This window comes from Balaenoptera borealis (assembly GCF_965194805.1).
Source record: "Balaenoptera borealis genome assembly, chromosome: X".
Classification (NCBI taxonomy): Eukaryota; Metazoa; Chordata; class Mammalia; order Artiodactyla; family Balaenopteridae; genus Balaenoptera; species Balaenoptera borealis.
The window spans coordinates 34,510,081-34,524,112 of record NC_138881.1 but is presented as its reverse complement, the minus strand read 5'-3'; the positions used below and the strand labels follow the sequence as shown (position 1 = coordinate 34,524,112).

The following is a 14,032-nucleotide window of genomic DNA, read 5'->3' as shown; positions in this document are numbered from 1 at the left end:
TTTTAAAGACAGGGTGAGGGAGGGGGGTTGTGTGGTATGTGATCAGCTCGTGAACATCCTTCTGATTGGTTGGTGGTGAGGTAATTGTGAGTCAACATCATCAACCTTCTGGTTCCAGCTGGTCTGGGGTCTGCGTGCTTGTGGGCAGCAGACAGTTAACTTCTTCCACCTGGGGGTTTCAGTATCTGCAAAACAGCTCACAGGATTTGGCTCCGACGATTATCTATAGCCCTTGAGGAGGAACTAAAGGTCCTTGACTTTGTTTAATGGCTAAATTATTATTCTTCCGTCTTGCTTTATTGTCTTCCTTTCTTTCTGCATTTTCTCACTTCTCTGATTCAACTTATTCTTTTTTTAATTTTAAATTAATTTTCATTGGCGTATAGTTGATTTACAATGTTGTGTTAGTGATTAAACTTATTCTTTGCCTAAAGCTTTTCTACAGACAAAAGGCAGGTGGAGGACGTGGAGCGGGAGGAGTCCTGCTCTGGGAAGGCTCCGTAGGGTCCTGCTCGGTTACACTATCTTGTGTGAATGCCAGAGTGCTCCCCAGAGACCTCACTCTCAAGGAAGGATAATTCGGACTTTCTGTGCTTTTAAAAAGGCTTCACTGCCACCTATATCCTGGGCTCCACCTCCAGCCTCTCCTCTCCCCACGCATAGGAGAGTCATACCTTCAGTTACTTTAAGTTAGGCTGACATCTGGTGGGATTTCAGACGTTGAAATTTTAGAAAATAAGGTTTCTATTTTGCTGTTTGGAGGAACAAAGACCCAGGAAATATTACCAGGACAAGAGTGGGACAGAAGAGGACAGAGTATGAATTTAGCTCGAGTTTATTCTAAGCTGTGAAATAGAAAGCTTAAGATTATTCTTGATAACATACCCGTGAATAAATGGGTCAAGGAGGAGTACTCTGAATCAGTCCTGTCACCGATAAGAGAGGAGGATGTCGCCAGCCTCTGAAACACTCCCCCATGGGTAACAGATCTATTAGGTTGATACTGTCCCGCTCCCTGCCAGCAGAACACGGTTAATGTCATGGAGAAAGCTCCACAGTGGCTGGGAAATGCACATTTTATAAAAAAGCCTAACTGTCTAAAACCTGAAACGTATGTATTTCATTTTCTCCAGAAATGCTTTGCAATCATCTTCCCTCATCACTGCATTTTTCCTGATAGAGAAAGCCTTTGTGTTTGTGGTACGCTTCAAGTTCTTGGAGTGAATGATAGCACTGCAACTTGGATGATTCAGAAGGATTTTTAATTCTCTTTAATGTATTATTTTAGTAAGTAAATTTACGGCAAACTATTTTTCCAGCCTAACTGCTTTTGTGACATTCCCATTGAGTCCCTGTCGTTTATATAATAAGGCTGATTCTGTTAGAAGGGTGACCTGCCTGGCCAGAGGGAAGAGAAATCATTGTTGGGCCTAAACTTATTCCCAGGCTTGACACGTCTTCCCAGATGCATTAGCATGATCTTATTTGCCTCGATCAAGGATAGGGCAAGAATGAGACCATTGATCCGAGTCAAGAACTCTTCCAAATTCTGTTCTGGTTCTTCTAAGGCAGGAATGCAAACTCAGCATCTCACAAATGGGTCATAACCTTTTTTAGGTCACAGACCTTTTAGAGTATCTGACGAAAGCTGTGTTGATCCAGGTCCTCTAAGATGGGATTAGCCATGCAAGAAATGTATTGAAAGCTTGTGAGGAAAAATGAGGGGAGTGTGGAACTGGGGAGGCTAGGAGAGCCCTCAGACTGAGAAGGATATCTGATCTGACCCCCTGTAGAGGAGAGAGGGAAAGAAGGAAGGTTAGGTGGAAGCATCTTAGACTTCAGCGCTCTTTTAAGAGTTCAATCAGGCTCTCAGGGAGTCCTCAAGCCAAAGTCGCCCATCAGGGCTTCCCTGGTGGCACAGTGGTTAAGAATCTGCCTGCCAATGCAGGAGACAAGGGTTCGAGCCCTCCGGGAGGATCCCACGTGCCGCGGAGCAACTGGGCCTGTGCGCCGCAGCTACTGAGCCTGCGCTCTGTAGCCCGCGCCACAACTGCTGAGCCCGCGTGCCTGGAGCCCATGCTCCGCAACAAGAGAGGCCACCGCAGTGAGAGGCCCGCGCACCACAATGAAGAGTGGCCCCCGCTCTCTGCAACTGGAGAGAGCCCGCGCGCAGCGGCGAAGACCCAACGCAGCCAAAAATAAATTAATTAATTAATTTTAAAAAAAGAGAAAAGAATCAAAATAAAATTAAAACAAAAACAAAAACAAAGTCGCCCATCAGAAGAGTCCCACGTCTCCCAGGAACACGCCTGCCTTAGTTTCCCTGACTTACTCGCTCACTGGCTGGAAGCCACTGGAGCTACTGGTCAGTTACACTCCCAAAAGTCAGAGGTCTCAGAGGGACATTTTCATGGCCACCAGTCTATTCCTTGCACTGCACAGAGCTACTTGACACAAATTCAGGGAATAGATCCTCTGTGGTTCCCATGGGCCACTCTTCCTGAGGGGAAATCTCATGAAAGAGGAGTCAGTGGGATGAACTACAACCCCTGTTGCTGCAGTTGCTCTTGGAGCTACAACTGGTGCTCGTCCTCTCTCTCCTCTCCTATTCATTCTAAGTTTCTCTCACCTTCAGGTATCACTTCTGTAGGTCTTGCTGGCTTGACCTGATGGTGTTATATAACCCAAACCTTCATTCCTGAGAGGTCTGAGCCCTTGGGAGTCATATCCTTCTGAGGCTGGGGTGGCTACACTTGCCCACGCACAGTCATAATTGGGTCAGAGAGTACGAAGAGGTGCCCAAGTGTATCACCTGGGTAGCACACACATTCTCCATGCTGCCATAATGTAAAAGCAGCCCTATTACCTCCTGATGATCACCGCCAATTACTCTTGTCACAATTGACTCGTCTTCTTGCCTGCTGGTCCCTGGGCTCAAGGAGTCCAAAGTGTCCTGGTGGTATCCATAGCTTGTAGTTCAATGGGACCCTTTCCTGCATCCTCTGGCAAGAGTGTGCCCTCTTTGAGGACCATGACCACCATCCTTGTCATGCCCGGAGTTGATGGGACTGGAAGCACAGAGTCCTCCAGTGGTAAGTGGGGCCACTCATGCTTCCACCCCTTGGTCTCTGGATCCATGTATTTTTTTCTACTAGGATACACAGCATCAGATACAGGTCTCTGATTTAATATATACACTGTGTCCTGAAGAGTACCCCCTTCTTTCAGAGTGTTGCCCCCAAACTGGCACTTTAATTATTCCTTTCAAAAGCCATTCCAGTGTTCTATGAGGCTGGGTACCTCTGGATGGTGTGGTGCGTGATACAACCAGTGGAGCCCATGGTCATGGGCCCACTCCCTCACCTCCTTTGCTGTAAAATGGGTCCCCTGATCAGATGCCATGTTGCGTGGGATTCCATGCTTGTAGATCAGGCCTTCCATAATCCCCTGGATTGTGGTACTTGCTGAGGCTCTACAGGCAGGAAAGGTAAACCCAAGTCTAGAATAAGTATCTATACCTGCAAGGACAAACTACTGATGCTTCTCAGATGGAAGGGACTCATTGCTGTTGACTTGATACCAAGTGACCAAGAGATAGTGCCAGGTCTGGGAGCTCAGTTTGGGTCTCTGTTGCCAACATGTTGGACATTTGGAGGCACCAGTAAACTGGATCAGCTTTGGCAAGTGGGAGTCCATGTTATTGTGGCCATCTTGGCAACCATGGCCACTACGTGAATATGCCCATTGTGCTAATTCTGGGGTGGCTGCTGACAAAGGCTAGCTGATGTCAACTGGCTGAGTCATTTTGTCTACTTCGTTGTTAGGTGCCTCTTCTGTGATGGATGATTTCTGGTGGACATTTATGTGTGATACAAAGATCTTGACATTTTATACCCACTCCCATATTTCCATCCACATGCCTCTACCCCAGAACTCCTTGTATCTGATCTTCTAGTCTTCCCTTCCAGGCCATTGGCCACTGCCCATGAATCTAAATATTCTTACCTCAGACACTGTTCCTTCCACACGAAGTGGATGACCAGATGTACCACTTCAGCTCCACCCATTGGGAAGATTATCCCTCCCATTTTCATTCAGGGCCACTCTCGAATGTGATGTAATGTAACCACCATCCATTTTCAGCTTTCCCTCACACACTGAGCAAGAGCTTTATCTTCCTCCTTCAGTTGTTTGTATGAGAACCCTCCCCCCATGTGTCTACAGGTTCAAGCCTTGGTGGGACACTGGTACAACTCTTATGGGTGACATGGGGATCTGGGCTACCTGCTCATGCAGTTAACTTGTGTCCTCTGGTCTTGCTTGAGCCCCATCCTGGATGTAACATTTCCATGTTGTTATGGACAGATGCTAAGCCTGTCTTACTTTATGACTTGACAGTTCAGAAAGAACCCAACTCATAATGTGTAGCTCCAGCTGCATGTTGATGCTCATGATCAAACATTTTGTCTCTACCAGGGCCCACTAAGCTACCAGGACCTGTTTCTTAAAGGGCATATTATTTTCTGCTGTGGATGGCATGCCCTTGCTCCAGACTCCAAGGGCCTACATTGTTTTTCTCCCACTGGAGCTTGCCATAAGCTCCGCACTGTATCATTTTCCACCACTGATGCTTGTAACACCTTGGATTGTATCCAGAAGGTCAGCTGGATTGTATGGCCCACGTGGCAATGTTGCTTGTACCATAACCTGGACCTGCTGCAGAACCCTTTCCTACTCTGGCCCTTACTTAAAGCTGGAAGTCTTCCATGCCAGAGTAATATTCCAGGAGTAGAATGGGCTGCCTCTAGGACCCAAAGAGGCCTACAAGATGCTTTGCTTCCTCTCTGTGGTAGGGGATGTGAGATTCAGGTCCGTTTTTTACTTTGGAGGGGTATTCCAGCATGCCCCTGACCCCTGGACTCCTCCACTGGGATCACCACCAATGAAATCTTTAGCAAGTAAGTTGTTACTTTGTTCCAAGGACTATCTGTGTCTCACCTACCAACCAGGATAGTGTCATCTTCACCTGCAGGGAAGTGAATGATCAAGTTCCAACTCCACATCTTACTGCCTATATTCTGAGACCGCTCCTGGTGCCACTTATGTAGTCCAGGTCCTCTAAGAAGTAGGTGCCACAACAGAACTAGCCATGCAAGAGATTTCTTAGGGACAGTGCCGAAGACAGAAAATGGGGAGGGAATTGGGGGAGGCTGGATACTTCAAAGCAGGTCTGACTCTGGGTGAAGGAGAGAGAGAAGGGAGGAAGAAAGTAGGAAGGTTAGGTGGAAGCATCTTAGACTGCAACACAGTTCTGAAGGAGTCTGCAAGACCATCAGGGAGTCCTTGAGCCATCAGAGAAGTCCTGCATCACTGGCTTGGAGCAGGCTGTGGGAAGCATGGCCTTGGTATCTACACAATGATACATTTCAGAGTGCAGCAGCTGGGACCATCAGTCACTTATGGTCCTTGCAGTAGGGGATCGGAGAGGTCTATTTTCATGGCTGCCAGGAAGGTTTGTTTCCCTTCACAAAAAAGAATACTAATATGCACATGTAAAAATGTGTGTAATTTCATAGGGTTCATGGGCCCTCATGGACCCGCTCAAGTCCATTCGTTGGATGGCATGGGTGGTTAAGAACACCTGTTTTCAGAATTTACTGCTGATGTCATTTAACAAGAATAGACTGCTGTGGGTTTTTATCTGAAAGATAAACAACACATCTTCAAAAGACACATAAATTCCTTAAGGATGTATTATAGTCTCTTCATTAAAAGGGGGCCTATATCCTCTTAATATCATGTACAGTACTATATACATTGTAGATAATCTGAATATCTTGGATGGGTATACAATAAGGATCCCAGCCAAAATAGTCCCATTTTGGGGGGAGTTTTAACAGTAGGATTGGGAAGCAACAAAGGCTTTTCAATCTTGAAACCCTCTCTTGTCTCATAGTTTAGCAGAGCAGAAGTTTGGTGAATCCACCAATTTCAGAAGGCTCAGAACTTTGTTCTAATAAAGAAGATGCCCAATTTCTTTAATCAAATAAAATGTTTTCAATATGTTATTCCTCCTTGGTAAGCAGTGCAATTGAAGCAGTGTAGTGGAATACATTTCCAAATCCAGGCAAAGGATGATCTTGCACAACTCATGTGATCCCTGTGTGTTGGATTCCCCTACCTTTTTTAATGTTTAAAAATATAAGTACTTTATTTATAATTTTAATTGAGATGAAATTTACATAGTTCAAAGTGCACAAAGTTTGAAAGAACAGCTCAATAAATTTTTACATACACCCATGTGACCACCAATCAGGTCAAGATATAGAACATTTCCAGGGCTCCCAGAAGGCTCCCTTGTGTTCCTTCCCAGTCAGCACCCCACCCCCGCACATAAAAGTAACCACTATTCTGACTTCTATAACCATACATGAATTTTGCCTGTCCTTAAACTTCATGGGCTCCTTTGTGTCTGGCTTCTTCCACTCTGCATTATGTCTGAGATTCATCCATGTTTTTGTGGGTGGCTGTACTTCATTTATTTGCACTGTTGTGTAGTATTCCATTGCATGGTTATCTTATCATTTACTGGCCCATTCTACTGTTGACGGATATTAGAGTTGTTGCCAGGTTGGGGCTATTATGAAAAAAGCTGCTATGGATTCTTGAAGATGTCTTTTAATGGACATAAGTACTCATTTCTCATTAGTGCATATCCAGGAGTGAAACTGCTGGGTCAGTGAAATATGTGTGTTCAGCTTTGCTAGATATTGCCCAATAGTTCTGCAGTGTGGTTGCACTACCAGTTTTCACTCCCATCAGTAAAGTGTCAGAGTTCTAGCTGTTCCCTATCCTATCCTGGCCTCACAGACAGTAGGTATCGTAATTCCTTTAAATTTTGGTCATTCTGGTGGGCATTTTCCACTTTTAAGTAAGACTAACTGAGCCATCATCAGTCAGGGAAAAGGCATGTCAGTGCTCTCAGAACCCCTTAAAAAGCTTGGGACGGTTTTACCCGACTGGATACACAAGGTTGTGATGTAGATTTTTTTTACTGACTATTTATTACAGCATTCTTGGTTCTTTGGAAGCACACCTATAGAGACAACAAAAGAAGTTTTATAATTATAAAGGCCCTTAGAAAAGGCACTGGAAATGATTCTTGGAAACTGAAAGTCTGGTCTATGGCCCAAATTGAAGTGGTACAAAGAGGGAAATGGCCTTCAGGGACCAGAGAAGAGGTTAGCTCCAGAGGAAGGAATGGATCATGCATTTTATTACTGAGAATAACTGTCCATTCTTACTTAAATGTGTATAACTTCTCAGTGGTATTTAAAGGATTAATAATTTAATTATCAAACAACTTGGACTTTGTTAGGTCAGAGAAACAGCGATGTTTACATTGATAAGGTTCTGCTGTTTTTGGGCTTTTACTGATGAAAGAGGAAGGACAAGAAAGCCATTAATAATTATAACTAAGTAGTTTCCCTACTTTATTCTACTCTCAGATCCATGAACAGGAAATATGTCTGTTTGATCTTTTAATCTGTAAATCAGGATTTGAAGACAAGAATTATAGCTCCATCATCTCCTTTAATCCTTTCCCTTAACTATTCTTACCCTATAAAACTGCCTTGATTTGTCTGTGGGGCTCTATTTCTAAATTATTTTAATTCACAATAATTAAAAATGAACAAATGTTTATTAATTGCTTTCTTTGTGCTAGGTAAATGGCTATGGGTCCTTGCATCTATTATCATTTATGCTTCACACCAAGTATCTTGCTTAAGTTCTTCTCACCCCTGTGAAGCTAAGAGATTATATTTTATTAACACTGCTTTAAAGATAAAACTATTAAGGCAAAGAGGTGAAATGACCTGCTTTTGTATGTTTCATTGTAATTTCAAGTTCAAAGAGTTTATTCTCTTTCTTTCACTTTTAGATTCAAGTTGCCAAGTCCTGTCAGTTTTCTCTTGGATGAAGGCTTCCATTTCCACAACTGCTGCTCTTGTTCAGGGAACAGAATAGCCACAAGACTGGTTTCCCAAATAAATCTACACAGTATCACCATATCAATCTTGATGAAACACTGCTTTCATTATGTTCCTCTCTCCTGCCACACTATTCAATGGCTCCCCAAAGCCTGCAGGGAAAATCCCAAACTTAGTAGCTTTTTGGTGAAGGCGCTCCTCAGTTTTACACCAACATACTTTTCCAAATACTTTCACACACAAATCCTCCATTTCAAACAATACAGACTATTTACTGACCATCAAATAAGAATTCCAATCTCACACATTTGCTCACAGACCTGCCAACCTGCCAACCTGCCTTCTATGATAGACATCCATCCACTGACCTGAGGGGTTCCCTTATCAGGTATTTTCTCCCTTCTCTGAACTCCTGTGGCATTTCATAGTTGTATTAAGGAGACAGCAAATTACCTATAGAGTAACAGCAGGATGAAAAGTGGCATGGTAGATTTGAAAATAAATTATATACTCCTTGAACTGAAAGAGCTCAAAATGTGAGATGACAATATAAATGGAAAATTTAATTAGGAACTTAAAGATGTGTTAGTAGCGTTTCTGAGCATGTTCTATGTAGTAGGCCATGCACTATTTTCCCTGGACTTGCACATTTATTTCTGTAAGTAGGCACTGTTATTATCCTCCATTTACTGTTGAGGAATCTGAGGCTCAGATATGTTATAGGACGTAGCCAAGATCATCCAACTAATAAGGGGAGAGGGAGCATTTGAATCGCCCATATTCTTTTTTTTTTTTTTTTTAACATCTTATCCCTTAGGGTATAGTGCACTTAAGATGTGATCTCAAGTTCCACTTGCTCCAGGAAGAAGACAGGGAGTTTGAGGGAATGTAAGACATTGGAAGACTAGTAGGAAGGTGAATACAGAGAAACAGAGGAGGGCAAGAATTAACAAAAGAGAAATAAAAAGATGGACTGAAACATGAGCCAATATAATGGAGCTTAGGAATCTGGAGCTAACTCTGTCAACATTTGTCTTCCAGGGTCCTCCTTTTATAAACAAGTTGAAGATTTGTAGATTCTTAAATGGCTCAAATTCAGTCAGCCATTTGGTTCTCAGCTTTAAAGCTGTGGAAATGCCATTTTACTGGTTTGTCAGCAGTTGCAAAGACTTTGAGGACGAACTCATATCAACCAAATATCTAAGAGATTGATGAATAAACCAGCTAACAGTATATTCATGTACAATGACACTATTTTACAATACAGTCGACTCATAGCTGTCTTCACAGAACACTCCTAATGGATATGTCCTATCAATGGCTTCCCATTGTGCTTAGAATAAAACCCAAAATTCTTGCTTTGGCCTCAAAGGCCTACATGAGCTAACCCCTCTTGAACTTTCCAGACTTGTCTTGTGCTTCTCTCTCCCTTGCTCACTAAACTCTAGCTATACTCACCTTCTTCCATTTCCTTGAAGAAGCCAAGCACTTTTTCACCGCAGGACCAACCTGTACGCTACTCCCTCTAGCTGGAATAATCTTCTCCATTCTTCACTTAATTATATGGGGATCAGAAATTAAATACCTTAATTTCTTTTACTAACCTTAGTTAAAGAAATGTAATTTTTACAGTTATATTTAATGAAAAGTCTTGAGGGGAGCTAATCTTATTAGCATAAGCACTTTGAGAATTAATTCAAAATGTCATATTTGTACAACTCTCAGTGAGATAACTAAGAGAACTCAGAGGACATTTAAATTCTAGTGACCATGTGAAAAGGCACTGTTGGAAAAATAGCCAGTAAGAACATAAGTTTTTAAACATTAAGATATGTGCTCTGTTCCTTGTTAGTGAGATGAGATCTTCAGAGAGATGTTCTATGATAAGACTTGTAAACACAAAATGTCTAGTGTAATACTTCTGCTCATAAAACAGGTTTGTTATAGGAACTTGTAGTTATTCACTTCAGGGATAAAACAATTTGGTAATAATAAATGGAATGGGCTCACTTAAGCAGTAAATGAACTTACCAGCCCTATGGCTCAACCTATAGCTGTAGAAGAACTGCCATCACCTCAGACAAATCTGCTCCAAATCCAATGAAAAGCCTGGGCCCCCCCAATTATTCTCATCACTTAGGATTCAGTTTTAAGGTCACCTTCTCAGAAAGGCTTTCTCTGGGCACTGTATTTATAGCAGCACTACTTAAATTTTGGAAAATCACTTGGTAAAACTACAGATACCCGGCCCCTCCCTATTTCCATAAGCCAGGGCCTCTGTATTCTTTATTAGCTCTCCAGGTGATTCTGATACTCACTGAAGTCTGAGAACTACTGATCCAAATGTGTACTCTTCCTTTTGTCCCTTTATTCTCTATTAGAGCGTCCTGTTTGTTTCCCTCCCAGCTCCTATCACAATATCTATTTCCATGTGGTTGTCTGTCTCCCCTACTAGACTATAAACACCATGAGGGCAGGGATCATGTCTTGTCAATTACTATACCCCCAGCATACAACACAGTGCCTGGCACAAAACTGGGGGTCAAAACAATAGATGGCTCAGTATGCATAGGATGAATGAAATGGATTTTTGTTCATAGTGCACCCAAGACTTGCTTTATAGAAGTGAGTCGTAAACTTTTTATTTTTCATGAGAATCTTTTGGGGGGATGCTACTAAATATTACAGATAAAATCAGAGTAGAGTCAGCTGTTCTGGTTAAATCAGGAATGGATGTTCCAGAGTTCTTCCCACTTGGCCTCGCTTGTATCCCTGAAGGCAGTATAGGACCTTGCCTCACAATGGGTGGTCCCTGGACCAGCAACATCAGCAAATGGTACAAAAGGAATGGTGGGTAAGACCGCTGACACCATAACACAAATCAAGGCAGTAGAACCAAAAGTCATTTTATTCTTCACTGTCACATCCAGACAGTTCTTTTAAAAAAGCCAGATTCACTTATTAATGTCCTTGATGAAGCAGTAAAAATTATTAATATTAAATTTCAACCCTTGAGTACATGTCTCTTTAATATTCTGTGTGATGACATGAGAAGTAAGCATTAAGCCTTTCTGTTGGATAACAAAATATGATGATATGTTGAAGATAAGAACATATGCAGTTCTTTCAGTTGTGTGTTGAACTAGCTGCCTTTTGCATGGTACACGAGTTTTTTGTTTGTTTGTTTGCTTGTTTACATTTATTTATTTTATTTATTTTCGGCTGTGTTGGGTCTTCGTTGCTGCGTGGTCTTTCTCTAGTTGCGGCGAGTGGGAGCTACTCTTAGTTGCAGTGCACAGGCTTCTCATTGCGGTGGCTTCTCTTGTGGAGCATGGGCTCTAGGCACGCGGGCTTCAGTAGCTGCAGCACGTGGGCTCAGTAGTTGCGGCTCGCGGGCTCTAGAGTACAGGCTCAGTAATTGTGGCGCACAGGCTTAGTTGCTCCATGGCATGTGGGATCTTCCCGGACCAGGGCTCGAACCTGTGTCCCCTGCATTGGCAGGCAGATTCTTAACCACTGCACCGCCAGGGAAGCCCCTTGCATGGTACACAAGTTTTAATTTTAAAAAAACTGACAAACTATGGTCATTTGGACTTGGGTATTTAGCAGACATCTTTTTTTTTTTTTTTTAAACATCTTCATTGAAGTATAATTGCCTTACAATGGTGTGTTAGCTTCTGCTTTATAACAAAGTGAATCAGTTATACATATACAATATGTTCCCATTTCTCTTCCCTCTTGCATCTCCCTCCCTCCCACCCTCCCCATCTCCCCATCCCACCCCTCTAGGTGGTCACAAAGCACCGAGCTGATCTCCCTGTGCTATGCGGCTGCTTCCCACTAGTTATCTATTTTACATTTGGTAGTGTATATATGTCCATGACACTCTCTTACCCTGTCACATCTCACCCCACCCCCTCCCCATATCCTCAAGTCCATTCTCTAGTAGGTCTGTGTCTTTATTCCCGTCTTGCCACTAGGTTCTTCATGGCCTTTTTTTTTTTTTTCCCTTAGATTCCGTATATATGTGTTAGCATACTGTATTTGTTTTTCTCTTTCTGACTTACTTCACTCTGTATGACAGACTCTAACTCCATCCACCTCATTACAAATACCTCCATTTCATTTCTTTTTATGGCTGAGTAATTTTCCATTGTATATATGTGCCACATCTTCTTTATCCATTCATCCGATGATGGACACTTTGGTTGCTTCCATGTCCTGGCTATTGTAAATAGAGCTGCAATGAACATTTTGGTACATGACTCTTTTTGACCTATGGTTTTCTCAGGGTATATGCCCAGTAGTGGGATTGCTGCGTCGTATGGTAGTTCTATTTGTAGTTTTTTAAGGAACCTCCATACTGTTCTCCATAGTGGCTGTATCAATTTACATTCCCACCAACAGTGCAAGAGTGTTCCCTTTCCTCCACACCCTCTCCAGCATTTATTGTTTCTAGATTTTTTGATGATGGCCATTCTGACCGGTGTGAGATGATATCTCATTGTAGTTTTGATTTGCATTTCTCTAATGATTAATGATGTTGAGCATTCTTTCATGTGTCTGTAGGCCATCTGTATATCTTCTTTGGAGAAATGTCTATTTAGGTCTTCTAGCAGACATCTTGAAAATGAACAAGGTGAACCTTTCACTTCAAGCAAAGTAACTGACAGAATTTGTTGCCAAAGATAAAATTTGAGCTTTCAAGAGAAAATTAGAATTGTGTAAAATTTTTATCTTCTTGGCAATACTTAAAGATTTTTCTAATGAGATAGGTGGTTGTCTTAGCCCATTCGGGCTGCCGTAAACAAAATACCATAGACTGGATGACTTATAAACAGCAGACATTTACTTCCCACAGTCCTGGAGGTTGGGAAGTTCAAGATAAAGGTGCCAGTACAGTTGTGTTCTGGTGAGGACCCTATTCCTGTTTCATAGCGTCTTCTAGCTGTGTCCTTACCTGGTGCAAGGGGCTAGGGAACTCTGGGCAGTCCCTTTTATAAGACACTAATCTCATTCATGACTTAAGTGCTTACCCTCATGACTTAAGTGCACCCTCATGACTTAAGTGCTTACCAAAGATCCCATGTCCTAATACCATAATCTTTGGGTGCTAGGATTTTAACATATGCATTCTGGGGGCACACAAACATTCAGACCATAGCAGTGGTGGTATTAACAAATGCGATTTTTAAATTTTACATAATGTAATGTGCCATCATTTGGAAGATCTGCATAATTCAGTGAACTAATATTTTCCAAATGACCAATGTAGAATCACACATGGGCAAAAGATTTATTCAAAGTGAAGTTTTATGTAACAGTGTAGAAAAGTTCTTGATGTGATTTCAGATTCCACACTGCAACTAATCTTTAAGGAGCTATCACTTGTAGAGTTTCAGTGTAACATCCAAGAATATTCATGATTATTTGAAAAAGCTACTTCCCTTTTTAACTACTTATATCTGTGAGGCTGTATAGTCTTCCTGTACTTCAAACCAACATAGTACCACGGATGGAAAGCAGAAACAGATATGAGAACACAGCTGTCTTCTATTAAGGCAGGCATGCAAAAATACAAATCAATGTCATCCACTCTATTCATTAACTTTGTTTTGGAAAATATAGTTATTTTCATAAAATATTATAGGTTTACTATTGTTAGCTTTAAATAATATATAAATATTTTGAAAATTTCTCAGTTTTAATTTCTAATGTGATATATACTGATAGATATATACCATATAAACAAATATCTTTGAGATCTTTATAATTTATGAGAGTATAAAGAGGTCCTGAGAACAAAACATTTAAGAACTGCTGCCTTAAGAACAATTTGAAAATTTCTTCCTTTAAGCAGTTCTAGCCTCAAAGATAAATAAACCCTGATGGGTTCTTCCTAATCCCTTTCCCCTTTTATCAGCTAGACCCCAAGTCTGACAATTGCCAAGTGCCTCAGATTTATTTCACATAAATGTACATTCCTGTCATGCTTTCCTAAGCAAAAGAGTTGTCACTTTAGGGATGCAAGGATTCTTCAA

The 14,032-nt window shown here is 41.8% G+C and overlaps 1 protein-coding gene across 5 annotated transcripts in view; it reads left to right on the top strand.

Annotated features, from left to right (window-relative positions):
* LOC309621152 (ferritin light chain-like) overlaps positions 1 to 14,032 on the top strand; it is a 177,531-nt gene that overhangs the window by 107,033 nt on the left and 56,466 nt on the right. For 3 of the 5 annotated variants that reach the window (XR_014239768.1, XR_014239769.1, XR_014239770.1), the window contains one exon: positions 7,943 to 11,601. The exons of the other annotated variants lie outside the window; for them this stretch is intronic. The gene's annotated coding sequence lies outside the window, so the exon portion shown is untranslated. Of the gene's footprint in view, positions 1 to 7,942; positions 11,602 to 14,032 lie in introns of those variants that run through there. 5 annotated transcript variants of the gene reach the window in all.